Source organism: Vombatus ursinus, unplaced genomic scaffold (assembly GCF_900497805.2).
Source record: "Vombatus ursinus unplaced genomic scaffold, bare-nosed wombat genome assembly UNPS02014802.1, whole genome shotgun sequence".
Taxonomy (NCBI): domain Eukaryota; kingdom Metazoa; phylum Chordata; class Mammalia; order Diprotodontia; family Vombatidae; genus Vombatus; species Vombatus ursinus.
The window spans coordinates 22,852,710-22,880,256 of NW_020954580.1; positions in this window are offsets into that span (position 1 = coordinate 22,852,710).

A 27,547-nucleotide genomic window follows, 5' to 3' on the forward strand; every position below is an offset into this window, starting at 1 on the left:
CAGCTAGGTGGCCCAGTGGATAGAGCACCCGCCCTGGAGTCAGGAGGACCTGAGTTCAAATTCGACCTCAGACATGTAACACTCAGTAGCTGTGTGACCCTGGGCAAGACACTTAACCCCAATTGCCTCACACACACAAAAAAATAAATAGATAAAATCACTTGTTTAAAAAAAAAACTTTCACCAAAAAAAAAAAAAAAAGCTGTGTCTCTTTCTGAGGTAGCGCCTGAGCTGTGGACTTTAGGGAAAGCTAGAAGCAAAGGGAAGGTCTCCAACTTCTTGCAAGCCTGGAAGTAACCATCAGAAAGGTGGAGGCCGCACAAGGCTAGCAAGAATTGACATCTGGCAGATACTAAATGCCACACTCAAACACCAGTCAAAGACAACATGCTTGGCACAGACTGCAGAAATGTGAAACCAGTAAGGAACAGTGAAGCCCTTCAGCTGTGCATTGCCAGTCAGAGGACTTTTCTTTGCCATCTACGTTCCTTACACGTGTGCATCTTGACACGTGTGCCATACATATGTCCATTCTTGCCATGGATAGTGAGTATATTTGGGAGAGATAATGACCTAAGCTTATGGAGGAAGCATTTATTACTCCTTTTTAATGCAATTTCATTAGGTGCCTTTACTGTGAACTAATTATATCCCCAGAAGAAAAAGTAAGAGATTATAAGCTATGGTTTTGAGTGGATACAGATCCACAGAGTACTTGGAGCCTAAGTACCCTCTTCTAGGTGACCCTCCATGAGATTTGGGAGGAGATGCCACTAGTTTACCATATGGCATATCATATATGCCATATAATATATGTATACCATATATATTAAAGTTAGTCTGAATCAGAGCCTAGGAATTCAGAGAGGAAAGTTCTGATTCACCTTGGAGACCTTTACTTCTCCCTTTCTTAATCAGACTCCATGGTCCATGGAAGGATTCATTCCAGTATGTTGTCAAGATAAAATTCCAGTTCATTGTAATCCACAAAGGATTAAAAAAAAAAATCTATCCCAGAAATTGGTTCAGTGAGAAAAAGTTCTGGATCTGGAGTCAAGGATCCTGGGCTCAAATTCCAGCTCTACCATTTATCATTTGTGTGACCTAAGTCACTTCACCTCCTGGCTTCAGTTTCCTTATCTGTAAAATTAAGGCATTGTATTCAATAGCCACTAAAGCCCCTACAAACTCTAAATTTATGATTCAGGAAAGGGACAGTGAAATGTTTTTGGACTGTTGTTATGCTTAAGTAATTACAAGGTTACCTAATATAGAACTCAGGCTTTTGTGGTAGACTAACTACTGTTATCTAGAAGAAAAAAATTCGATAACGTGAGTAATAGGCTTTCTTGGGCAATGTTATACTTATATAAGCAAATAAGTGAATTAAAAATAAATCACATCACGTCCTATCAGACTAAACTTGTTTAGGTCAAAACAATCTTCAAAAAAGATAAGAAGCACTTCAATTGAATCTGATTTTTCAGTCTGTATCCTATTGCATTAAGTCCAGCCTATCTAATTTCAAATGATGGCTAGTAATTAGCCCCCTAAGTTGAGCTAAGGGAATGGTTCATCAACCTAATTTGTAACAGCTGGGGATCTCTGTTGTCCAGAAAAGAGCTTTTAACTCCCAAATTGCTATAGTCTTTAGAGCATCCAAACACCTACCATTATGCCTCTATGGCCATAAAAAGAAAAAAGAAGAAAAGAAAAGAAAGAGATAACAACTGCAAATTCCAAAAAGGTTATTATTAAGAGAAAAAGAAATATAATTATGCTATGTGTAGTTCCTCCACTAATTAACTGTACTGTTTAAGTTGCTGAAGGAAATTGAAATTTGTTCATAACTACAGATGAGTCCCTATCCAACTGTATCAGATGAATAGGTAAAATAGGAGCAATTTGTTATGCCCCTAGAGAGTAACAATTATAATGTTAGCAAACATTTCATGAGAATTTTATGAGGAGCGAGTCTAGGGAGAAACCATTAATAGAAATGAGGACTTGAGAGAAGCTGAAAAGACGCTTTACCTGCAATAGCTAGACATTAGCTGGACAAAACCTCTGTCTTCAGAAGTTGGATATATCTTTTATTGGATATAACTTTCTTTATGAAACAATTGTGATCTTTATCTTATGATGAGAATTCTTTTGAAGAGACTATGTGTTATCCTAAAAGAACTAAATGGTATGAAATGAAGTCATCTGCCATTGTAGGGAGGGTTTGAGATGACTATGACTTTGATTTGTGGGAAAACACAGCTAACATTGTAAATAATTTTCTTTGTTTTATCATTTATTTAATTGTTAATAAATTATTTAATTCAGTAACTTTAATGCTTATTTAATCCTAAGTGACTAAGAGATTTACTACATAGAGAAATTAGTAATAACTATGAGTAAAGGAGTTTTCTCCAGATTATTAAATAAATATTATTGAATAAACTGTGATGGGAGCCTTGAGCATAGTTGAAAAATTGAGAAATGTGTGGAAATTTTAGTAATGAGTGAGGAAATGTCCAAACATACCGGAGTATTACCCTAGGAGTCTGGATGTTAAGATTAAGTACGGGAATGTACTTAATCAAGTAGCAGCTGACGAGTGACAGACAAGTGAGGCTGACAAACCTAATATCTTTGCAACACAGGTAAATACAAAAGGTACAAAATAATTTGGCAAGGGGAGGCACTAGCAACTACAGACATCAGGAAAAGTTTCTTGTAGAAGGTAGTAGTTGAGTTGAACCCAGAAGAAAGCTCGGCATGAAAAGAGAGGGGTTCCCAGCACAGGGGACAAGCCGTTATTCCAAAGACACCGAGAAAGCAAATGGCGTGATGTGTGCAAGAAACAGCAAGAAATGTTAGATTGGCTGGAAAGGGAGGGCTACGTAATAAGTCTGGAAAGGTAGGCTGGGGTCAGATTGTTGAGAGGCTTCAAGACCAAATAGAAGAGTTTATGTTTGGTCTAGAAATAATTAGGAGCTACTGGATTTTATTGAGTAGGGCAGTGACGTGGTCAGATCTGCACTTACAAAGAATCATTTTGGCAGCTGGGCAGGGGTTCTATTGAAATAGGACACAGGAAGACCAATAAGGATGCAGTTGTAACAGTGTTGGCTAGAGTTGTAAGAGCTTGAACACAGATTTTAGTTATACGTTCTTAAATATATCAGTTGATTAAGATATTAGCATACAGCCCAGCTTGACACAAAATGTCTCTTTGAAAAAAGTAAAGTTAATTTAGATTATAAAAGTTGATCAAACTTTGGCATATGTGCCAAGTATATTATAAAATACTATATATTTAATATTAATTAACCATTTAATTAATTTAATACTAATTTAATATTAATTAAATATTTAAATATAATTGTATATTATAAAATACTGTATAATACTGAGTAATATATGTAAGGCAGACGTCTTTTCCCTAGAAGTTGTAAATCCTGTGAATGAAGTAATATTTCCTGTTTTCCTAACCCAAGTGGCTAAGTAATCATTGTCTACTGGTCAGAAAGCTCTCTCCTATTATGACCAGGTGGCTGCTGCTTGTTAGACTCCAGCTTTCAAGATTTATTCCTTTGCAGAGGAAGAACTGAGACCAAAATACAAACAAAAGCCAAAAACACAATATGGGGAAAATAAACTGAAATTTTACATCATACCTCTTTAAGGATGCACAGCCTTTAGTTCCCAAAATATTTTTATTAGAATAGTATTTTTAAATTTTTTAAAAGAGGGGAAAAATCAGCATAACTGATTAATATTTTGAAAAAGTCTGAAATAATGTGCAATACACATACTTCTAGAACTTCCACCTCTATAAATGGGTGGGGTGAGGGTGTCTTCTCTTCTCTTCTTTTGAACCATGCTTGTTCTATATAATTTTACAAATTTCACTTTTGATTTTTTAAACTGTGTTTGGTTATTCTTTTCATTTACATAATTATATTCAATATTTGTGCATATTAATTTTCTTAATTCTGCTTACTTCACTCTGCATTAGTTCATATACATTTTTCTGTGCTTCTCTCTATTCATCATACATTCATGTACCGTACTTTGTTTAGCCATTCACCAATTGATGGGCGTCTACTGTTTCCAACATTTTGTTATCAAAAAAAGGGCTGCTATAAATATTTTGGTGTATATAAGGACTTTTATTATCAATGACTTCCTTAGCCTAATAATGGAATCTTTGGGTCATGAAAATTTTGGGATATGAAAATTTTAGTCATTTTATTTGCTTTCCAAAATGGTTATACTGATTTACAGCTCTACCAACAGTGCATTAGTGTCCCAATCTTCCTATAACCCCTCCAGCATTGACTGTTAAGTTCTTATGTTACCAATGATTTCTTAGTTGACAAATCCAGTAGCCTTTTTTTAATCCTTATTCTCATTAACTTCTCTTCAGCCTTTGACACCGTTGATCACTCTCTCTTCCTTGATACTCTCTAGGTTTTCAGGACACTACTCTCTCCTGGTTTTCCTCCTACCTATCTGACCACTCCCCTTAGTTTCCTTTCCTGCATCTTCTTCCAGATCATGACCTCTAACCATAGGTGTCCCTCAGGGTTCTCTCTTAGCTTATCTCTTCTCTCTGTAAACTACTTCATTTGGTGATCTCATTAGCTTTCATAGATTTAATTACCATCTCTATACTAATTATTCTCAAATCTACCTTTCCTACCCCAGTCTTTCTGCTGACCTCCAGTCTCTCATCTCCAACTGCCATTCAGACATCTCAAACTGGGTGTCCAGGAGACACCTTAAACTCAATATGTCCAAAACAAAACTCATTATCTTTTCCCCTAAACCCTCCTCCCCTTTCCTATTAGTATACAGGGCAACACCATCCTCTCATTCCCTCAGTCTCACAAGCTAGGAGTCATCCTGGATTCCTCACTGTCTCTCATTCCTCCTTCTCCATATCCCATCTGTTGCCAAGTCCTGTTGATTTCATCTTTGCGACAGCTCTGAAATATGTCCCCTTTCCTCCTATGACATTGCCACCACTCTGGTGGTGACTCTGATCACCTCATGATTTTTGCAGTAGCCTGCTGAGGGGTCTGCCTGCCTCAATTCTCTCCCCATTCCAGCATTCTAGTTCATCCTCTATTCAGCCATCAAAGTGATTTTCCTAAAGTGCAGGTCTGACCATGTCACCCTCTATTCAGTAAACTCCAGTGGCATTATTATTATCATTATTATTATGGCGTTACTGCATCCAGGAGCAAATTCAAAATGTTCTGTTTGGCATCCAAAGCCCTTCATAAGCTATCTCCTTTCTATCTTTCTAGACTGCTTACACTTCACTCTCTATCATCTACTCTTCAATCCAGTAACATTAACCTCTTTGCTGTTCCCCAAACCAGACACTCCATCTCTTGGCTCTGGGCATTCTCTCTGGCTGTCCCCCATGCCTGGAACATTTTCTCTTCTCCATTCTGACTGCTGATTTCCCTGGCTTTCTTTAAGTCCCTACTAAAATCCTACCTTCTATAGGAAGCCTTTGCTAACTCTTTTCAATTCCAATGCCTTCCCTCTCTTAATTATTTCCTATTCATCTTGTATACAGCTTGCTTTATATAAATTTGTTGGCATATTGTCTTCCTCATTAGGGTGTTAAGTTCTCTGAGGGCAGGGACTATCTTTTATCCCTTTGTATCTCCAGCACTTAGCACAGTGCCTGGCAACTAGTAGGTGCTTAATAAATGTTTATTGATTGATTGTATTGACTCCTGTTATTTGTCACCTTTGTCAATTTGTGGGCTATCCCAGTTTGCTTGAGATTGTTTTGATTTATATTTCTCTTATTATTAATGGTTTGGAGCATTTTTCTTATGGTTATTAGTAGTTTGCAATTTTTTTGAGAGCTATTTGTTTACATCCCTTGACTATTTATTGGGGCATGGCTTTTGGTATAGATAGAGATATAAATGTTAATTGTTTATATATCTTGTATAATACTTATTAGAAAAATTTTATAAAGATATCTCTTCTCATTCAACTTTTCCCTTATCTTAGGTGCATTGATTTTGTATGTATTTTTCAGAAGATTTTTAGTTTGTTTCATGTAATCAAAGTTATCTATTTTATATCCTACCCTTCTAATAAATTCTACCTATTTTAGCCTCATCTCTGCATTATTAAACCCTTTATTCATAATCTATTAGCATTTTTATATTTAATCATTTTTATCAACAACAAATTGATTTAAAATTTATGACATGTATTACACAGTGATTGGTTCTATATTCCATTCAATCAATAAATATTTATTGAATACTTTTTATTCATAAGGCATTGTGCTAGAATTGGGTCACAGCCATTAAATTAGACAATTAATAATTTTTCAGTTGTTGATATGATTTTTCCTTTTGGGGTTTTTTGCTGTTGTTTTTGTTTTTTGAGGCTGGGTTTCCCTATCTTGCCCAGATTAGAAGTGCAGCAACCACTCACATTCCAATCCCAGTGCTGATTAGTATAGAAGCTTTAATGTGCTCCATTTTTTCTGATCTTGGCTATTAGCTGTCTCTTCTCACCTCTCTCTTCATCCCTCCCTTCTTCCTGCAGCAATTTGGCTTTTGGTTCCCTGAGGCTCACCACTTTAATGCAGACATTGAATCAACTCTAGTCCTACTACATACAGCTTGAAACCCCAAACTCAAGTAATCTACCAGCCTCAGCCTCCCTCAGAGGGAATACAGGTGTGCACCACCTTGCCTAGCTGATATGCTTCTTCATTAATATCTTCATCAAGTGGACCTCAGGAGTGAGCCTTTTTTTTTTTGATAATTAGAGAATAGTTACTGAGAAAGGCATCCATTTTTTTTCTTTTATTCTCCCAAATTCTGCCTGAAACAGTGTTTTGTACGTAACAGGCATTCAATAATGCTCAATTAGCAATTATGACACACCTTTAAAATCATAGATGGTGGATCTAAAAGACCTGGCAGATCATCTAGTCAAACCTACAGAACAATCCAATAATCCCCTCTACATTATCTCTTGACAGACCCAGCAAAGAGGCGATCTTGAGGAAATCTACTGAAATATTATGGTCCAACTAGGCCCTGCACCAGACACAGAGAGAGCCTAGCATAAATAATACATGTCCTCTGCCCTCAGGGACCTTAGAAACATAGCTATAATTTTAGGAAGCTCTTATGTTGAGCTAAAATATCATTTAATCCCTTATAAATTCTACCACTGGTTCTAATTTTGCCTTTTGCATAAACAAAGTACAAGTCTGCTCTCCCCTGTACATGGCAAGACTTCAGTTATTTGAAGACAGCCTTCTCCTTTCCAGGCCAAACAGATCCAGTTGCATCAGCCATTCCCCATGTGATATGGCTTCCTCATCTCACTCCATCTTGTCCTCTGAAAGAACTCTGGTTTGTTAATGTTCCTCTTAAAATTTGGAACCTCGAATTTAACAGAATGTTCCAGATATTGTCTGATCACTGTAAAATACTGAAAGTGTCATTGCCCATGATCTGAATGCCCTGAAAAGCATAAGGTACTTTTATTATCACAGCCCAGAATCATGTTAATATTTTTAAGGAGCTGCATCATATTGTTGGTCCATGTTAAATTTATAGTTAGCTGAAACTTCATGATCTTTCTCATTGCGTGAACAGCTATCAAGTCAGATTCCTTCCTCCCTTTCTCCCCCCACCCACCTACCCTGTTCTGTACTTAACTCAGTTATGTTTTTATTTTCTTTAACTTAAATGAGAAATTTTAACTTTATCCCTATTGAACTTCATCATCTTGGTTTTAACCCAGATTTTCTTAATAATCTTGAATCACATTACTCTCCTAGCTTTGATTCAGTCAAAAATTTGATTTTTAAAATATAGTCTTTATCTTCATCTGTTACCACAATCTAGAAGCCAGGGTAGATGAGCTTTGGAAGGAGAAAGCTGCTAACAACAGCCTAAAAGGAAACCTAATCCATCCTACTGCTCTGAAGCACTCATATATTAGCATATAAATGCAATGAGAGCTCAGACTTCTAGGCTGGTTTTCATAAATGGTTCTTAATACTAATGTCTGTGGCTATAAATTTAGTTGGTTAAGTTAAAGGATGAAGAGTAAAATGGATAGGTAAGATCTCTTACATGCCTCTAGGAAGTCTGATTACCCAGGTGCCTTCCTCTGTGTTTACATTACTTTGTGTTGTATCCAAATCTGATGCATTAGGCTATACTATAAGCTGCTTGATATCTAAAGCAAAGAATAGACCTTAAAGCTGATCAGTGAATGATGATTCAATGTTATAAAATAAATGACAACTATCCTGGAAAAGATCTTCTGAGATCTTTCCTATTCTTTTGGACTTGGAGGACCCTGGAAGTTAGCAATTCTGTAAACATGACATTCAAATCATTGATTTAACACTGTCCAACTGGGCAGAACCATGAATAGAACCTAATGGCATTTCAATAGAAATCTCCTTCCAGGATGATACTCTTTGGTATGACTATTCAACTATCTTATTAATAGCAATATTCTCCTGGGGTGATAATCTGTCTATAAATCATGGAATACTTAACCTCCAAAGAATAAATATGATCAATGATGCAAGTGAAATGGAAAGATGTATTGTGGGAATGAGTAATCTGTAGCTTAGTAACCAACAATGACAAGTTCTTGAAGTGGTATGAAAAATATTACCTAAGATGTGTGATCAGAAGAGGAGGTGGGGCAGTCACATTGTGAGAGAAGGGATAGTCATTCAGGGTGTTGCACTAGTACTCAGGACGTATGAAAAGAGCTAGAGGAAGTCCACAACATATCTGTTTAATCTTCTGTAGAGGATGACATGGACAAGGATTGCATTGGAGAATGTGGTTGAGTTAACTATGTTCTGTAGTGTTGGAGGTGATCTTCACATTGACGAGATCATGAATACGTTGAAGTATATTGAAACATAAGTATATTGTGAAGCAAAAGTATGATTGAGTGTCATCAAAAGGAAGATGGTTTTAGGCAAGCTTTATTATCTGAGGTTGTGTGTAATTTGCTATTTGCCATTACTCATAATGAAGGTAATTATTTAAAAATCTCATATAACAACAAAAATAACTCTGTTCAACAGTTTAGAGTGTTTCTTACCTTATTTCTATGACAGATGCAGAGTTTATAAAAATAAGTTAAGAATTGTTAGAAGCAATATGCAGCCTCTAAAACTATGGAGTTGTATTTTGTTATTGTTTTTAATTCAGTTGTTTTAATAAACGACAATTGTGTCCCTAAAAAATTCTCTTAAAAAAGGATATTAAGAGCTAAGAAAGCATCATGTATGTATGTATGTATGTGTATATATATGCATGTGTAGATATATATGTGTATATATAGACATATATATATATGTATATAGGTGTATATATGTTTCCTTGAGAAGTTATTGCTGGAGTTAGAAGACCACAGAATCACAGACTCTCAGAGCTAGCTTTTCCATTGGTGATATATATACGTTCTAGCCTTCTCATGACCATGTTCTTTAGGTGACCTGCAACTTTGATTTTTCAGAAATTGTGTTATTTTGTGATTCATGATCCTACAGAATAAGAAGACAAAAACTGATCATTTTAAAATGGCCCTTTGTTTTATGGAGAAGCATGGGGTCCTTAAAAGCACTGAGTAGTTTCTTAAATGTAATCCAGCTTACTCTTCTTTTCCTATTCAATTAAGAGCCCCCTTTTGACTTATGTCAAACTCTTATGTTTATGCAATTGATCTTTTGACTTCTATTAAAATTCATCTAATTTAATTTGACCTAATATTATTTTTGGATCTTGATTCTGTCATGCAGCATGTTAGCTATCCCTTCCAGCTTTGTCTTAGCTGAAAATTTAAATAAACATGCCATCTATGTCTTTATCAGAGTCATCGATATAAATGTTAAATAGCACAGGGCAAGCACAGATTCCTGGGACACTCTAACAAAGACCTTTTTCTATGTTGATATTGAGCTATTAATGATTACTCTTTTAGCCCTGCTTTTCAACCTGTTACAAATCCATCTAATTACACATTTGTCTAGCCCAAATCTCTACGTTTCCCACAAAAATAACATGAGAAACTTTGCCAAATACTTCGCAAAAATCTAGGTAATCTAGTTCTGTAGCATTTCTTAATCTAATGTTCTAGTAGGATCATAAATTTACAGCTAGAGTCTAACCCTCTCATTTTCTTAGATAAATAAGCTGAGGCCCAGAGAAAATAACTGATAGTAATTGTCAGAAAAGGAAACAAGATAACTCCAGCATGACTTGTTCTTAATGAAGCCATGTTAGCACTTTGTGATCATTATACCTTCAAAAATACAATCAAGAATTTTACCAACAATCAAAATTTAACTGCCCAACCTATAGTCTGTAGACTCCATTCTCTTCCCTTTGCTCATAATATGATGTTGTAATAGTCACTGTATGATATATAAATTATTTTCCTGCCTATTTTAATTACTTCAATATAGATGGAGTTCATGTGCTATATTTTTATTTCCTAATATCTTTGGTTTCACTAAATAGCAAATTTCAGAATTAGCACAGTGAAGTAGTTAATGCCTTCCTTTCAAATGCTAAACAATCACCTTTATCATCAATTAAGTTAATAAGATTAGCTGATTCTATTTTCCTTTTAACCCCCCCATCAAAGGCATTATGAGCTTTCAGTTTCTGTAAATTAGCAGGGGGAGTTGTGTTTGTGTTTGGAATGAAGACTACATTTACGATTGTTTCATAACATCTGTTACCAAAAGTTTGAAGTATAACCAGTTTCTTCAGTTATACCCTAAAGAAATGTCCTTAGAATTTGAATGCTAAATGTTAACTGACTTACAACGTGTATAATTTCCAAGGCTTGTTCATTGTTTCTATAACAATCTGCTTCTTGTCAGTTTCAATAATACTGAAAACAAAAGAGTCATACTTTCTCACAGTGGCTAACTGAACTACTTGGTGTATGATAATAGCAACCATTTATGTAGTGTAAGCTTGGCACAGGTAACAATCCTCTTGGTCACAGGTAGCCACAGGTAGCTATCTTCATAAACCCAGGAAATGGCAGCTGGGACAAAGTAGAAACAAACAACTGAGTCACAGTTTTCCTTAACTGACAAAGTAATTTTCAGCACTTTTATGCAAATAAGATAGAATAGTACAATGTTCATCTTTGAAACAGGGAACACTATGAATTTAGTTACATTTAAAATAAAATACCATTAGGATTCCTTCCTGCCTCCTCCATAGAGATCAAAAGGATATATCTTACTAATCCCTATTAATAACCTCTATTACCTAGAGGTCTACCCACATGAGTAATTGAATGAATCATATCAGTGAAAGTCTTTGGGAGAAGGGGGTGGATTTTGCATAGGAATGTGGCATTTTTATTTTCCAGAATGACGTCCTTATCTATAATTATTAGAGTTAGAAGGTAAGACATTTTCAAATGAAATGTATTTTGAGATGAGGAGTATTTAAAGTACTTGATCACCACAGTTTTAACCAATGTAAATTTTTCACCTTTGTTTTAAAGATTGAGTGTTTATTTACTGCTTCTTTTGTGAGAACAACGTTTCTGGAAGGTTTCTTAGGCCACTTACAGATACATTAGATATTACAAATTTCTGGTCTTAAATTTAATTTTCAATTGCATTAGACTGTAGGCAAGTAGTATCCTTTTACTAAATTATTCCACTATAGTGCCAATCTATAGATTACAATCCAAGATGCTGGATCCCTTCCTCTAGAAATGTTTAATTTGACTCATATTTAGAATAATAGCACTTAAATTTATCTTTATAGCCTGCCTAAAAATAATGTATTTTCTAGTGTTTTGCTCTGTTTTTTGCTATTATACTATTATCAACACAAAAGTAGAAGGACTCAGGACTGTGGAATATTTATATATTTCTTTGTTTTACAAGTTTTTGTGTCCAAAAATTCATTACCTGGCAGCTAACAGGTTAATGATGAGCCTTTTCATACTTAGCGAGGCTCATCTTAAGACAGCAGCCACAAACTGAAGCTGGAATCGTACTAAGGAACCTTGCAAACTTGACAGAATTGCCAGTGTGTGCTCAGTAACATAGACTTCAGGAATCCAGTACCACCTCCATGCCATGATAATTTGTGATGTGCACTGGTGGAGGGACTACTCACATAAATAAGATCATGGATCTATCCAGATATTGAAAAGATTTGAGTGATACCAGCAACAGTTTCTGTCTGAAAGACCACAGTCCTAAGTGTCTCTATTCCATTTTTTGTAACAGCAAAACAATGCTAAGGATCTGTGTAGATTATGTATAAAGATTAATTTAAATGTTATTTTATATATGCCATATTAAAGATATAGAGCTTCAGCACCATGGATAGTAATCTATAGTGTTGCTACAGCAGAATAATTTTGTAGGATAGTGCTACTTGACTATATGTAGTCTTATGCTCTTGAAAACATAGATTTAGAATTAAAAATTTATAAGTTTTAATGACAGTCTATGTAAGAAAATTATGTATACCCTCCTGGAAAAAAGTAAATAAAATTTTGATACGATGATGAAGATAGGATGTCTGCATCTACATTATCATTTCAAGTTGACTTTTTGGAGACCATAATAGTATGTTCTTATAACTATTGCTGTAACAACAACAGCAGCAGCTAACATTTATACAGCACCTACTATGAGCTAGGCACTGTGCCAAGTACTTTACACATTTTTCTCTCATTTGAGCCTCATAAAAACCCTGGGAGGTAGGTCCTATTATTATCCCCATTTTGCAGATGAAGAAACTGGGACAAACAGAGGTTAAGTGATTTGCCCAAGGCTACACAGCTATCCTTTCTGGTCCAGTGAATCTTTTTTTCTCTCCTTTAACAGGTCTCTCTAAAGAATAACATGGAGCCAAAAAGAAGTAAAATTCCACTGAAAACTAAAGTTTAAAAAATTGCAAAAAATGTTTATTAAGGTTAAAGTCCATCAGATGAGCAGATTATAACCATGTTGACTCTTCTGCTCTTAACTAAGTATTTAATTCATTTAACTTTCCTTATAAGGAAGGGACTCATATCAAAATGGCATTGAGAAAAAAATCTCAAATGAATTAACATGGGAGGTTGAACACAAACTCAATTTGTATTCACTTCTAGATGCCACATTTTAAAAAGTACGTTGATAAATTGTCCAGAGAAAGACAATCAGGATGACAAAGGTCCTTGGATTCATGCCATATGAAGATTTGTTGAAAGTACTAGGGATACATTTAGTCTAGAGAAGAAAAAACTTTGGATGGCTGTCTTCGAGTTTCTGAAGGACAGTCATGAAAGAATGTTCTAGGGCATGTTCTGCATGCCCTAGAGGACAGAAGTGGGAGAAGCTGGGGGGAAGTTGCTTGGGGGAAAACTTAGCCTTGATATAATAACTAATAATTAGAGTTATCCAAAAGTGGAATGGGCTGCTTCAGGAAGTAGTGAGTTCCTTCTCAATGGCAGTCTTCAAGCAAAGCCTGAATGACTATTTGTTGGATATGTTATAGAGAGATTATTTTTTCATATGCAGATTGGACTAAATGTTCTCTGAGGTTCTTTAAAATTCTAAGATTCTGTGATTCTGTAAACTTATCATTGTCCCAAGTTCAATGAATATATTTTGTTGAACAAACTACTCCTAAGAATACCCCTTTTCAAAATTCTACTGAAAAATCTTATTTTGACATGGAGATGACACAATTTTTTTTCCTTTCTTTTTTTCTGCACTTAATAGTATTTTATTTTTTCCAATTATATGTAAAGATAGTTTTCAACATTGGTTTTTGTAAAATTTTGAGTTCCAGATTTTTCTCCCTTCTTCCCTTCCTTCCCCCCTCCCCAAGACAGCAAGCAATTTGACATAAGTTATACATGGACAATCATGAATGATACTGAATTCTTGAAGGTTTTGCCAGGGGAATACAAGTTTTGGCAGATCTTACCAATCTTAAAAGGCTTTGAACATAAGTCCTATGATGAACTATAGGTGTTTTGTCTGTCCTAGGACCAATTTAGCTAAGTCATAGAAGTACGGCAAAAGGTTGGCCACAGGAAAATGGATTTTTTTTTCTTGGGAGGACAGGAGGGCATAGCAACTTTCAAAGACCATCTACATCGACCTGCATTAGGAATTGGAATACCCACGCTGAAGAAATCATAAATTCCTGAAGTTTTAAAGCATTAGAAAATGAGATGAGCAGGCATCAGTTGAACAATTGAACAATGAGAATGAGAACAGTTGTATCAATACAGACATGGTCTAATAAGTAGCTGATAGTTGATAAAAATTTGTTATGATGGATAAAATAAATGCAGTTGCTGTCATCTGAATAAATATAGACAAAATTAAAATTTATCAGCAGAAGAAAAATCATATTTAACAGCTCAGAAGCATTGAAATATGCTAATAAATATAAAAGGTTTACAGTTTTCTAAAACATGAAAAAGGTGATGGGAGTTTTTGTTACTATTTTGAGAATTTATTACATTTTAAGAGGTACAGTTACCTGCATATAGCCATAAGAATACAAAACAAAAGTTATAAACTCATGCCTAATTAATGCTTAAAGCTCCATAATAATTTACATGCCTCTGGAACCGGACCAAGCAGTAATTGAAAGGAATTTCTTCACTCCACCCTAAATATCAAGTGATAATTGGGGAATACCTGCTGGGGCAAGGGAGACTACTGAGTTGGAAAGAAAAAGCTCAAGAGCCCTGGAAATGGCATTATACCCTCCCCAAACCACCCATCCTAATTCCAACCCAGACCTCACAGCCTTCCTCACAGGAAAGCAAGCCTGAGGAAAAGGGACCCGTCATCCCTACCAACTGCCAACCAGCTACTGCCCACAGACAGGCAAATCAGTTTAACTGAAGCATCAAAACACCCTGAGGGAGAGAGAGGAAGTGGCACATGGCATATGCCAGGCAAGTCAAACCACCACCAGCAGCTTAACCACCATCACTCGTTGGAACTCATTGGACATAGCTCAGGACATTGGGCCCAAGGGCCTTGGGAATAGTGATGCTTCCAGCCTAGTGCTCACAGCCATCATCTTGTGTGGAGATACAGCCTACCAACTGTTCCTGTGGGTGCTACAGTCACAGCTACTGAAGACTCAGGAAAGAGAAGTCTCATCATTGACTCTTTCCAAAATCTTTGGCAAATGTCAAATGGTTCCATGTCAGAAACTGATATGATTTTATTAGTGGAAATTACATGAAAGGAGTCATCACAATCTGCTTTGGCACTGAACCCTAAAGACCACAGGACTTGTCCATCTGACTTTCAACTGGAACCTTTCATTAGTGTCTCCTCCATCAGAAAGTGAGGGCCTTGAGAGTGCAGACTCTCTTACTTTTCTGTTCACATCTCCGGGCTTATCATGTAGCAGTCACCTAATATATGCTTTTTTCATTCATTCAAAAATCTTGACCTCTTTTTTTTGCCATGGGTGTGGCTGTGAGCCTAAGAAATAAACTGAAAATGTTTTGATGAGCCCTAGGCATGGTAGCAGCACGCTTTTTTTGAGGAAGACAAAACCAGAGCAGATGGTAGTAGCTCGCTGAAGAAACTTAGAAGCAGATTTCTCAGAAAAGCAGCAAGTGGCAGCTTCAGAGGCATTGCTGTGGAAGCAGAGCAATCCTGAAGCTCGTCCAGTCTTTGCGAGAGCTGCAAAGGGTTTTTTAGCCAGATCATTAATTGTCTGGGAAATGTGCTCTCTCTTGCCAGTAGCATAAGAATCTATTACACAAAGGGAATTCTCCCACTTATTGACTTTGCTAATATGTCCCAATTAGAAATTTTGCAATTTGATCTCCTAGTCCGTCAACAGAAAATATACTAGATGGGAGCTTGAGCCATATTTGCCTAATTAGGATAACCCAAAATACCTCTCAATGAATATGGAGGCAGCAAGAAGTCCCAGAGCTTTGAGGGACATGTGGTATACTTGATTAACATCAGAATGTGCTAGTACTACAGTAACAGCCATACTGTATGATCAGCTGTGAATGACTTAGCTATTCTCAGCGATACAATGACCTAAGACAATTTCAAAGGACTCATGATGGAAAATGATATCCGCCTCCAAACAAAGAACTGATGCAGCCTGAATGCATACTATTTTTCACTTTGTTTTTTTGTGATTTTTTTTCTTGGTCTGTGTTTTCTTTCACAACATGACTAATAGGGAAATATGTTTTGCATGATTGCACATGTATAACCTATATCAAATTGTTTACCATCTCAGGGAGTGGAGAAGGGGAGAAAGGAAAGGAGAAAATTTGGAACTCAATTTTTTTAAAAAATGAACGTTAAAAATTGTTTCACATGTAATTGGGAAAAATAAAATATTATTTAAAAAAGAATATGCTGTTACTGGTCTATAAGAAAGAAATAGGTTCTTACAGGACAATAAAGTGTACAAAATTTTAACAGGCAGAGCTGCAGCCACATCTCATTTATCTATATATTATTCTAAAACTTTAGCTAATACATCCAGTCTCATTGCTTCTCTGTCAGTAAAATAGAGATAATAATAGCTCACAGAGTTGTGAGAATCAAATGAGATACCATATGTACATCCCTTTGCAAACTTTAAAATCCTATGGAAATGATAGTTATTATTACTGCCCCACTAAACCTTTTTCTACAGTAATTAACAGAACAAAATTGGCTAACTTGAAACTAATTTCATTTCTTTTCACCTCTCCCCAAATTTAATTGAGGTGCCAATAAGCAATGCCATACTTAAGACTTGAATTGAATTCCTACCCAGCTTTTAAGACACATCCATTCATCTTTTCCTGATACGCTATGGAATATGATATTTCCATCCCTGAATCTGAAAGACCACTTTGTATTATTTTGTGGGTGGATGGATGGATGAACAAACAAATGAATGAAACACTAAATGTTTACTATATTCTGAGTACTGTGCTAAGTGCTTAAGACATCAGCAATTGAGATAGTCCCTGCCTTCAAGGAGCTTACATTCTAAATGGGGGGAAAACCTAGAAAGTGCAGTTAGAAGGGGGATGGGGAACAGTACATGTATGTGTATGGTTTGGAAGTGGTTGGGAAGATAATGAGAAAGTTCACCTATTAACGCCTTTCAGAGGGAAGTTCTTGTAGGAAGTGGGGTGAGGAAGATGGCCAGTGTATAGGAAGCATGGTTCAGAACTTCTTTTATATGCTTGTGCTCCATCCTTCCTTCCTTTTTCTTTTTTTCTTTTTTTTTTTTGCTTTTTGGTGAGGCAACTGGGGTTAAATGACTTGCCCAGGGTCACACAGCTAGTGTCAAGTGTCTGAAGTCACATTTGAACTCAGGTCCTTCTGACTCCAGGGTCAGAGCTCTATCTACTGTACCACCTAGCTGCCCCATTTTTTTGGAGGGTGAGGCAATTGGGGTTAAGTGACTTGCCCAGAGTCACACAGCTAGTAAGTGTTATGTATCTGAGGCTGGATTTGAACTCAGGTCCTCCTGACTCCAGGGCTGGTGCTCCATCCACTGCACCACCTAGCTGCCCCCCATACCTCATTCTTTATAGTTCCTGGTGTTTATGAGGGGAGAAATTGTCTCACTTATGTTTTTATCTTCCAGAGCAACAACATAGTTCCTTACTCATAGTAGGTGTTTAGTAAAAATTTGTTGAATCTTCAAAGCCTAGAACCTTCCATGATTAGAATTTCTATGGCCTTACTATCCATATACAGAGAAAGAGCTATGGAGTCTGAATGCATATGGAAACATACTATGTGCTCTCCTTTTCTTTTGTTGTTTTATTTTATTGTTTCATTCTCCTGGTTCCTCCCGTCAGTTCTAATTCTTCTTTACATTGTGACTAATGGGAAAATATACTTAATATGAATGTGTAAGTAGAGCCTATAACAGATTGCATGTCATCTTAGAGATGTGAGGGAAAGCTGTGGGCAGGGGAGAAAATTTAAAACTCAAAATCTTAAGGAAGTGAATGTTGAAAACTAAAAATGAATTAATTAATTATTGGGGGGAAAAAAGAAATTTCCATGCCCCATTCAATTTTATGAATTGGCTTGCCTGTGACCTCAGAGTTGGGAAACCAAGATAAATGCCTACTAAAGACCCTTGCTTTTCCTTGTCCATCTTACAGAGCTGCCTTGTTGTGTGGGAAAGGCCTTAGCATTCCCTCATGAAAGGAGGAAGAGTAATGTGAGTATGATGAGATAACTAGGGTGTAACTTTTTCTGTCCTTGTCTCTCTGGTGACTGTCATACAAATGTATGCTCAAAATTTTAAAATAAAATGCTAAAAATTCAAAAAAAAATTTTTTTAAAGAACAGGTCATGCCAGACTAACTTCAATTCCTTTTTTGACAGGACTACTCAACTAGTAGATGAAAGAAGTACTGTGGATATAGTTTACATAGACTTTCTAAAAGCATTTGAAAAAAATACATGTTGTACAATTCTTGTGAAGGAGATGAAAAGATATGGATTAGACAACAATATAATTTGAAAGATTCAGAATCCATTGGATGGGCAAACCTAAAGAATAGTTGTTAATGGTGACATTTTAATATGGCAGGAGATCTCCAGTGGAGTAGCCCCACAGATCTGTGTTTGGCCTCCTGAAGTTAAACGTTTTTATCAATGGTTTTTGGCTTGCACATATGTATCATATGTTGATGACACAAAACTTGAAGCAATAGGTCACACACTAGAAGAAAGGTTCCAAAACATTCTTGAGAAGACCTGCAGTAGAAATAAATGTACAGTGTTATACTTGAGTTTAAAAAAAATCATAAGTTCAGAATGAGAGAGACATGATTAGGCAAGTTTGTTTGAAAAAATGATCCTGGGGAGGCAGCTAGGTGGCACAGTGGATAGAGCACCAGCCCTGAAGTCAGGAGGACCTGAGTTCAAATCCAGCCTCAGACCAAACACTTGACACTTACTAGCTGTGTGACCCTGGGCAAGTCACTTAACCCCAATTGCCTAAAAAAAATTAAAAAATGATCCTGGGGTATTTGTGGACACATTTAGCAGGGTGATGTGGTAGCCCAAAAAGCTATTGTAATCTTGGACTGCACTGAGTGGCATAACTTCCAGCAATAAGAAGCTGGTAGTCTCAATGTTTTCATCATACTTCATTTGAAGTAGTGTGTTTAGGATGATACAGTTACACATTGATAAGCTAGCTCAGGGGTGAGGAATCTGCACCCTCAAGGCCACATGTGGCCCTCTAGGTCCTAGAGTACAGCCTTTTGACTGAGTCCAAGTTTTACAGAATAAATCCTTTTATTAAGTGGATTCATTCTATGAAGTTTGGATTCAGCCAAAGGACTGTACTTGAGGACCTAGAGGGCCATCACCTAAGGACTTGAGGACCACACTTGAGGACCTAGATGTTCCCCACCCCTGAGCTAGATATTGCCCAGAGGAAAGAAACCATGGTGAAAGGCCTTGAGTTCATATTATATTATATGAGGATCATTTCAAAGACTTGATGATAGGAGAGGTAGGGAAAGAACATGATAATTATGTATCCAGGTATTTAAAAGTCTGTCATATAGAAGAGAGATTAGATTTGATCTGTTTGGCTTCAGACTAAGAGCAAAAGAAGGAATTTAAATAAAAACAAATTTGGGTTTGATAGCTGGAAAAACTTTCTGAAGGTTAAGAGCTGTCCAAAAATGTAATGGGCTACTTTAAGAGGTGGTGGGTTTCCCCTTGTTGGAGGTCTTAAAGCAGAGGGTGGACGACCACTTGTTCAATATGTTATAAGGGGAGTTCATTTCAAATATGGCTTGGACCAGATAACCCCTGAGGTTCCTTCTGCTCCTCTGTCATTCTTTGACTTCATTTGTTCAAAATGTGAGATTTCTACGGGTCAGTGTTGAGTTAGACAAATACCGTAGATAATTCTCATGCTTAGACTTTTGAGGGATAGAAAATGAAAGCCTCAAAAAAAGAGACAAAATCGGAGCACACATTAAGAACAGTTGTCATGGTAACCTTGCTTAAAGATACGTATTTTTAAATCTAAGTGAATTTAACATTCAAAACACATTTGCATCTTCCTCAAAATTTTATATTGAGAATATTTTTCCAGTTTTTGTAATTTTCCTTTGAACTGACAGTCCCTTAACTATTTTTAAATGGTCTTAAGAGCAACACTAATGTAAGAAACAAAACCTTTCAACAGGTTAGAAATGCTACTCATTGGGGAACTTCCAAAGCAAATGAAATCCCCAGAGCAGGAGTTCTTAACCTTTTTGTGTCATGGACCTCCAGTAGTCTAGTGAAACCTATTGACCCATTCTCACAATAATGTTTTTAAATGTATAAAATAAAATAAATGGGATTACAAAGGTAACCAATTACGTTCAGTATAGTTACCAACATTTTAAAAAAGAAAACAAGTACATGGACCCTAGGTCAAGAACTTCTGCCCTTAGCATCTCCCTTCTACTGCCCAGGCAACAGAAATTCCCTCTAAGTTTTTAAACTATAAGTAGATAACCATGGTATGTGAGCCTGAACATCTTTTCTAACTTCCAAATTCCATGGTCTATGAATTATGTGCAGCTGGTCATGCAACATGGGCAACATACAATGTTACACTATGAATGGTCAGCATAAATGAAGAGAACTTATTGTTTCCATAACCTTATAACAAACACTCCCCCACACCCAGTTTAGCATCTGAGATTGCTGATCATATTAGTTAACTCCAGCAGGAGCAAGGGACTGTGGAGTTGACAGCTCTTTCAAAGTCTTAAATCATGACTTAGGTTAGATTACCCCTTTTCTTGTGTATGAATGTTGGAAGACCTTGGCTGCATCCTTATTTGTTTTTTTTCCCCTCCACTTAATAGTATTTTATTTTTTCTAACTACATGTAAAGATAGTTTTCAACATTCACTTTTATAAGATTTTGAGTTGTAAATTTTTTCTCTCTCCCTCCCCTCACCCCTACCCAAAATGACATGGAACCTGATACAGGCTATACATGTACAATCCTATTAAACATATTCCCACATCAGTCATGTTCTGAAGGAAAAATCAGAACAAAAAGGAAAAACCATCAGAAGAAAAAAAGAGAGAAAATAGTATGCTTCAATCTGAATTCAGACTCCATAGTTCTTTCTGTGGATGTGGTTAGCATTTTCCATCATGAGTCTTTTGAAATTGTCTTAGATCATTATATTGCTGAGAAGAACTAAGTCACACACTGAAAACTACACACAGTGTTGCTGTTACTATAAAGAATATTCTCTTGGTTCTGCTCAGTTCACTCAGCATCAGTTCATGTGAGTCTTTCTAGGTTTTTCTCTGAAATCCAACTGCTCATTATTTCTTATAGAACAATAGTATTCCATTACATTCATATACCACAACTTGTTCAGCCATTCCCCAATTGATGGGCATCCCTTCAATTTCCAATTTTTTAATTAATTTTTTTTAGTTTTCAACATTCACTTTCATAAGCTTTTGAGTTTTAAATATTCTCCTCCTCCCTCCCTGCCTCCCTCCCCGCCTCCCTCCCCAAGATGGCGTGCAATCTGATATGGGCTCTACATCTACATTCCTATTAAACATATTTTCACATTAGTCATGTTGTAAAGAAGAATTAGAATCAATAGGAAGAACCACAAGAAAGAAGAAACAAAACAAAACAGAAGAGGGAAAAAAAAAGAGCAAATAGTATGCTTCGATCTGCATTCAAACTCCATAGTTCTTCCTCTGGATGTGGATAGCATTTTCCAAGATGGAGACATTTGGAGATGTCTTAGGTCCTTGCATTTCTGGGAAGAGCTAAATCTATCAAAATTAGTCATCGCACAATGTAGCTGTTACTGTGTACAATGCTCTCCTAGCTCTGCTCACTTCACTCAGCATCAGTCCATACAAGTCTTTCCAGGTCTTTCTGAAGTCTGCCCACTCATCATTTCTTATAGTGCAATAGTATTCCATTACCTTCATATACCATAACTTGTTCAGCCATTCCCCAATTGATGGACATCCTCTCAATTTCTAATTCTTTGCCACCACAAAAAGAGCTGCTATAAATATTTTTGTACATGTGGGTCCTTTTCCCATTTGTATGATCTCTTTGGGATACAGCCCTAAAAGTGCTATTGCTGTATCAAAGGGTAATGCACATTTTTATAGCTCTTTGGGCATAGTTCCAAATTGCTTTCCAAAATGGTTGGATCAGTTCACTACTCCATCAACAATGCATTAGTTTTCCAACTTTCCCACATCTTCTCCAACATTTATCATTTTCCTGTTTTGTCATGTTAGTTAATCTGATGGGTGTGAGTTGTTTTGATTTACATTTCTCTAATCAATAGTGATTTAGAGCATTTTTTCATATGACTATAGATAGCTTTAATTTCTTCATCTGAAAACTGCCTGTTCATATCCTTTGGCCATTTATCAATTGCGGAATGACTTGTATTCTTACAAATTTGACTTACTTCTCTATAAGTTCAGGGTTTTTTGCAACAAAATCTTGAAAGTCTGGCAATTCATTAAATGTTCTTTTTTTCCATTCAGGATTATGCTTAACTTTGCTGGGTAGATATTTTTAGCTGTGTACCCTAGTTGTTTTGCTCTTCCAAGTAATATATAGTGTTCCAAGACCTGCGGTCTTTTAGTGTCACTGCTGCTAGGGCTTCTGTGATTCTAATTGTAGCTCTGCCATATTTGAATTGTTTTTTTCTTGTTGCTTGTAAATATTTTTCCCTTGAGCCAGGGGTTTCAGAATTTGACTATGATATTCCTGTAGGTTTTTGTTGTAGGATCTCTTCCAGGTGATGATTGGTGGATTTTTTTCTATTTCCACTTTCTCCTCTTGTTCTAAAACTTCAGGACAATTTCTTTAATTATTTCTTGTATTATTGCATCAAGATTCTTTTTTTGATTGTAGTTTTCAGATAGTCTGAGTATTCTTATGTTTTCTCTTCTTGATCTGTTCTCCAGATCAGTTGTTTTTCTTATGAGATGTTTCTTATTCTCTTCTATTTTTTCATTCTTTATATTTTGTTTTATTTCTTGGTCCCTTATAACTTCACTGGTTTGCCTTGTCCAATTCTAATTTTCAAGGAGTCATTTTCTTCCTTAAGATTCTGAATCTTCTTTTCCAGTTGGTTGACTTTCTTTTCATAATTTTCTTGTTTTTCTTGGATTGTTTTTTTTTAATAATTTTTCCTCAATCTCTCTCATTTGATTTTTAAAGTCTTTTTTTAAGTTCTTCTATGAATTCTTTTTGGGCAGGTGACCATTTGATGTTACTCTTTGGGGTAGGAGAGGCTTTTTGTTGCTTCAGTATCCTCCTCTGAATGAACCCTGATTTTTTCTATTCTCATAGTAACTTTCTATGGTTGGATTCTTTCTCCTTTGCCTGTTCATTTTTTTGTTTTAATTTTTAGCAGCCTATTTTTGTAATCACCCCTAGTCCTGGGGTGTGGAGGATGGTGCCTCTGGCCTCAGATTCTCCTTCAGTTCTCCCCTCTGGCCTGGAACCAAAACCAAGAACCCCACCCTCCTATAACTGCCCACAGCCAGCAGCATCCTGTAGCACTGCTTCTGCCCTCCTGAGGCTTGTGCTGGTTCCTTCTTACCTGGGGCCGTGTCTCAGCAGCACAGCTGGGCTTGGTGTCCCTTGTCAGCAGAGGTTCCCTCAACCTTCCCTGGCTCAGACACCCAACTCTCCTCACTGTCCAGGGGAGGGTGGGATGAAAATTCCTATGGCTAGGGCTGAGGCCACCTCCCAATGCAGCTAGCCCTAGGGCTTTGCTGCTTGCTGTTTCAACAGAAGTAGCCTGGAGGTGTTTACTTTTCACAGGAACCAAACCTCTCCAGCTGTCCCAGGAGGACCACTGTTGTGCCCCAACTCTTCTTTATTTTTACCACTCTATGTTTGCCCAGAGGTGCTATTTTGTCTTGTTTGTGAGGGAAATCTGGAGAGCTTGGAATTTTCTGACCTACTCCAACATCTTCCCATAATCCTCTCCCCAAGTATCTTGATAATTTTGAGTGACAAGAAGAATGCTAATACTATAGACTGACACATAAAATAAAGAGAATATTATATATTTAAAGTCATGGCAATCTAACTACCATGGATTATTTTATAGATTTAGACAATAATTTTTTTTGTTTGTTTTTACTGAGGTGATCGGGGTTAAGTGACTTGCCCAGGGTCACACAACTAGTGTGTCTGAGGCTGGATTTGAACTCAGGTCCTCCTGACTCCAAGGCCAGAGATCTATTCACTGGACCACCTAGCTGCCTCTGGACAAAAATAATTACAAAATTCATCTGGGGGAACATAAAATCAAGAATATCAATAGACATAATGAAAAAAAAGTAGGAATGAAAGAAGTCAGAAAGTACTAGAACTCAAACTATATTATAAAGCTATAATCATCAAACCAATTTTTAAAAAACCAGAAAAATTGATCAATGGTACAGATTAGATAAACAATAATAATAGCTATTGACTAAGATTTACATAGTGCATACTATGTGCAGAGCACTGTAGTAAGGATTTCATAATCATCTCATTTGATCTTCACAACCACCTGGGAGGTAGGTGCTATTATTATCCACATTTTACAAATGAGGAAGCTGAGGCAGAGGTTAACCAACTTGCCCAGAGTCACACAGCTAGTAAGTGTCAGAGTCCAGACTTAAATTCAGGTCTTCCTGACTCCAGATCCAGCACTCTATCAACTGTATCACCCAGCTGTCCACGAAAAGCCATAGAAGCAACCAAACATAGTAGCATAATGCTCAGTAAACCCAAGCTCACCAAGTACAGGGATAAAAGATTCCCTATTTGATGAAAAACTGCTGGCGAAACCTGAAAGCAGACTGGAAGAAATTAGGGTTAGCCCCAAATCTTATGTTGTTTACCACAATAAACTCCAAATGGACACATAACCTAAGTATAAAAGTTCATATAAAAATCAAAGAACAAAAGAAAGAGATAGGAATAGCTTTCCCAGTTATGGCCAGAGGGAGAGTCTTACCTAAACAAGGGACAGAAATGATCATAAAAGAAAAGGGACACTTTTGGTGACATAAAATTGAAAAGCTTCTGCACCAGCAAAATAAATACAGTTAGAATCAGAAGGGAAAGAATTAATATGGAAAAAAAATATCTTTTCACAGACAATTTCTCTGATAAAAGTCTTATATCCAAGATACATAAAGAATTACTGCCAATATATAAGAATAAAAGTCATTCCCCAATATTTAAGTGGTCAAAGGATATGAGCAAGTCTAAAATGCAAGAATGTAAACTATCTGAAACCATATTGCCAATGTTCCAATTCACTAATAATAAGAGAAATGCAAATGGAAATAATCCTGAGCTTCCACCTTATACCCACAAGGATGGCAATGATGACAGTAAAGTATAACGACAGCTGCTGGAGGGATTACGAGGGAAAGGACCCAGTAATACTGTTGATAGAGGTGTGAAGTGGTTCTCAACTATTCTGAAAACGATTTGGAACTATACTCAAAAAGACAGACAGACAGACAGACAGACACACACACACACACACACACACACACTCTCTCTCCTTTAACTGTGTAAAGAGGAAAGAAACAAATATTTAAAAAGTTCCTATAAATGCATCAGGAACTGACAAATATTATCTCTTTTGATCCTCACAACAGCCCTGGGAGATAAGTGCTTTTATTATCCCTACTTTACAGTTAAAGAAACTGGGATTAAGTGAGTTGCCCAGGGGTCACATAACTAGTAAGAGTCTGAAGTCAAATTTGAACTTAGGTCTTCCTGACTCCAAGCCAGCGCTCTATCCACTGCACCACCTAGCTGCCTATGATACTGCTATTAGATATGTACCACAAGGAGGTCAAGGACAGGGAAAAGGACTCATACATATAAGAATATTTGCAGCAGCATGGGCAGTAGTGTTGTAGCCAACCACTGGGAACCAAATAGGTGCCCATCATTTGGGAAATGACTCAATGCATTGGGGTATATGAATGTAATGAAATTTTTGTGCCATAAGAAATTATTAATATGATGAATTCAAAGAAAAACTTATGAACTGATGCAGAGTAAAATGAGCATTACTTTTTAAATTTAATAGTTTATTTTCCCCCAATTACATGTAAAAACAGTTTTAATATTCTTTTTTTCAAATGCTGAATTCCAAATTCTCTCCTTCCCTCCCCTCCCCTTCACTGAGAAAGCAAGCAATTTAATAAAGGTTATGCATGTGCAGTCATGCAAAATACATTTTCATGTAAGTGATGCTATGAAAGAAAACAGACCAAAAAAAAAAACAAGAAAAATAAAGTAAAGAAAAAGTATCTTTAATCTACATTCAAGCTCTACCAATTCCCTTCTCTGGAGATAGACAGCACCTTTCATCATATGGCATTCAGAATGGTCTTGGATCATTGTATTGCTGAGAATAGCTAAGTTATTCATAGTAGATCATCATACAATATTGCTGTTAATGTGTACAATGTCCTCCTGGTTTTACTCATTTTACTTTGCATCAGTTCATGTTAAGTCTTCCCAGGTTTTTCTGAAAGTATCCCGCTCATCCCAAAATGGGCATTATTAGAACAATTTATGTGATGACTGTAGTAATGTGAGGGAAACCAACTTATAAGGACCCCACAATTCAGACCAGTCATAACTTTAAAAGACTGATAATGAAATGTACCTTCCAGTTCTTGGTAAAAGGATAATTAGACTAGAGGTACAAAAACAGAAATATATTTTCTCAGATATAGTCAATGCACTGATTTGTTTTGTTCAATACACTTCTTGCAAGGGAAGGCTCCTACTGGGAGTGGGAGAGGTCTACATGTACTTTTAGAAAATAACACACCTGAAACAGTGATGATAAATTTTACTGTGATTTATGTGTGTTCAGAATACTATATGTGTTAGTTAAAGCCCATGTGAGATTTTTTTTTTTATTTTCAGGGTCCACAAACATGAGCAAAATTGAATGCTGCCTACCTTGTATGGTTTTTCCTGCACAGACTACTTCAGAGCGCTTTAATAAAACACGATGAAAAGTACCTCTTCTTCATGCTTTGTGAATTATTTTATGAAAAGAGATCACAGAAATTTTAAAAAAATTTTAAATAAATATTACCATAAGTCATGCAGATAAAAATAAATTGTTTTCCCATTACAAAGATTAAAGACAAAAAAAAATGATAGCATAGAATGTTAGAATTGGGACATTACTGAAGACTAATTCAATACTTAAAGATGATGGCCTCAGGGAAGTTGAATTATACAAAGTTACAGGGCTACTTATAGAGTTAGAAGGATGAAATCCAAGACTCTTTAGTGCATGCCCTATTACATTAACTAAAAGTGAATTCCTAGTGCACATTTTATTACATAAAAAATATTCTAAACTTACATGCCAAAAAAAGAGAAATTCCATATACACAGCAAAACACACACAAAAGAAAAGTCTATGTGAAACTCTG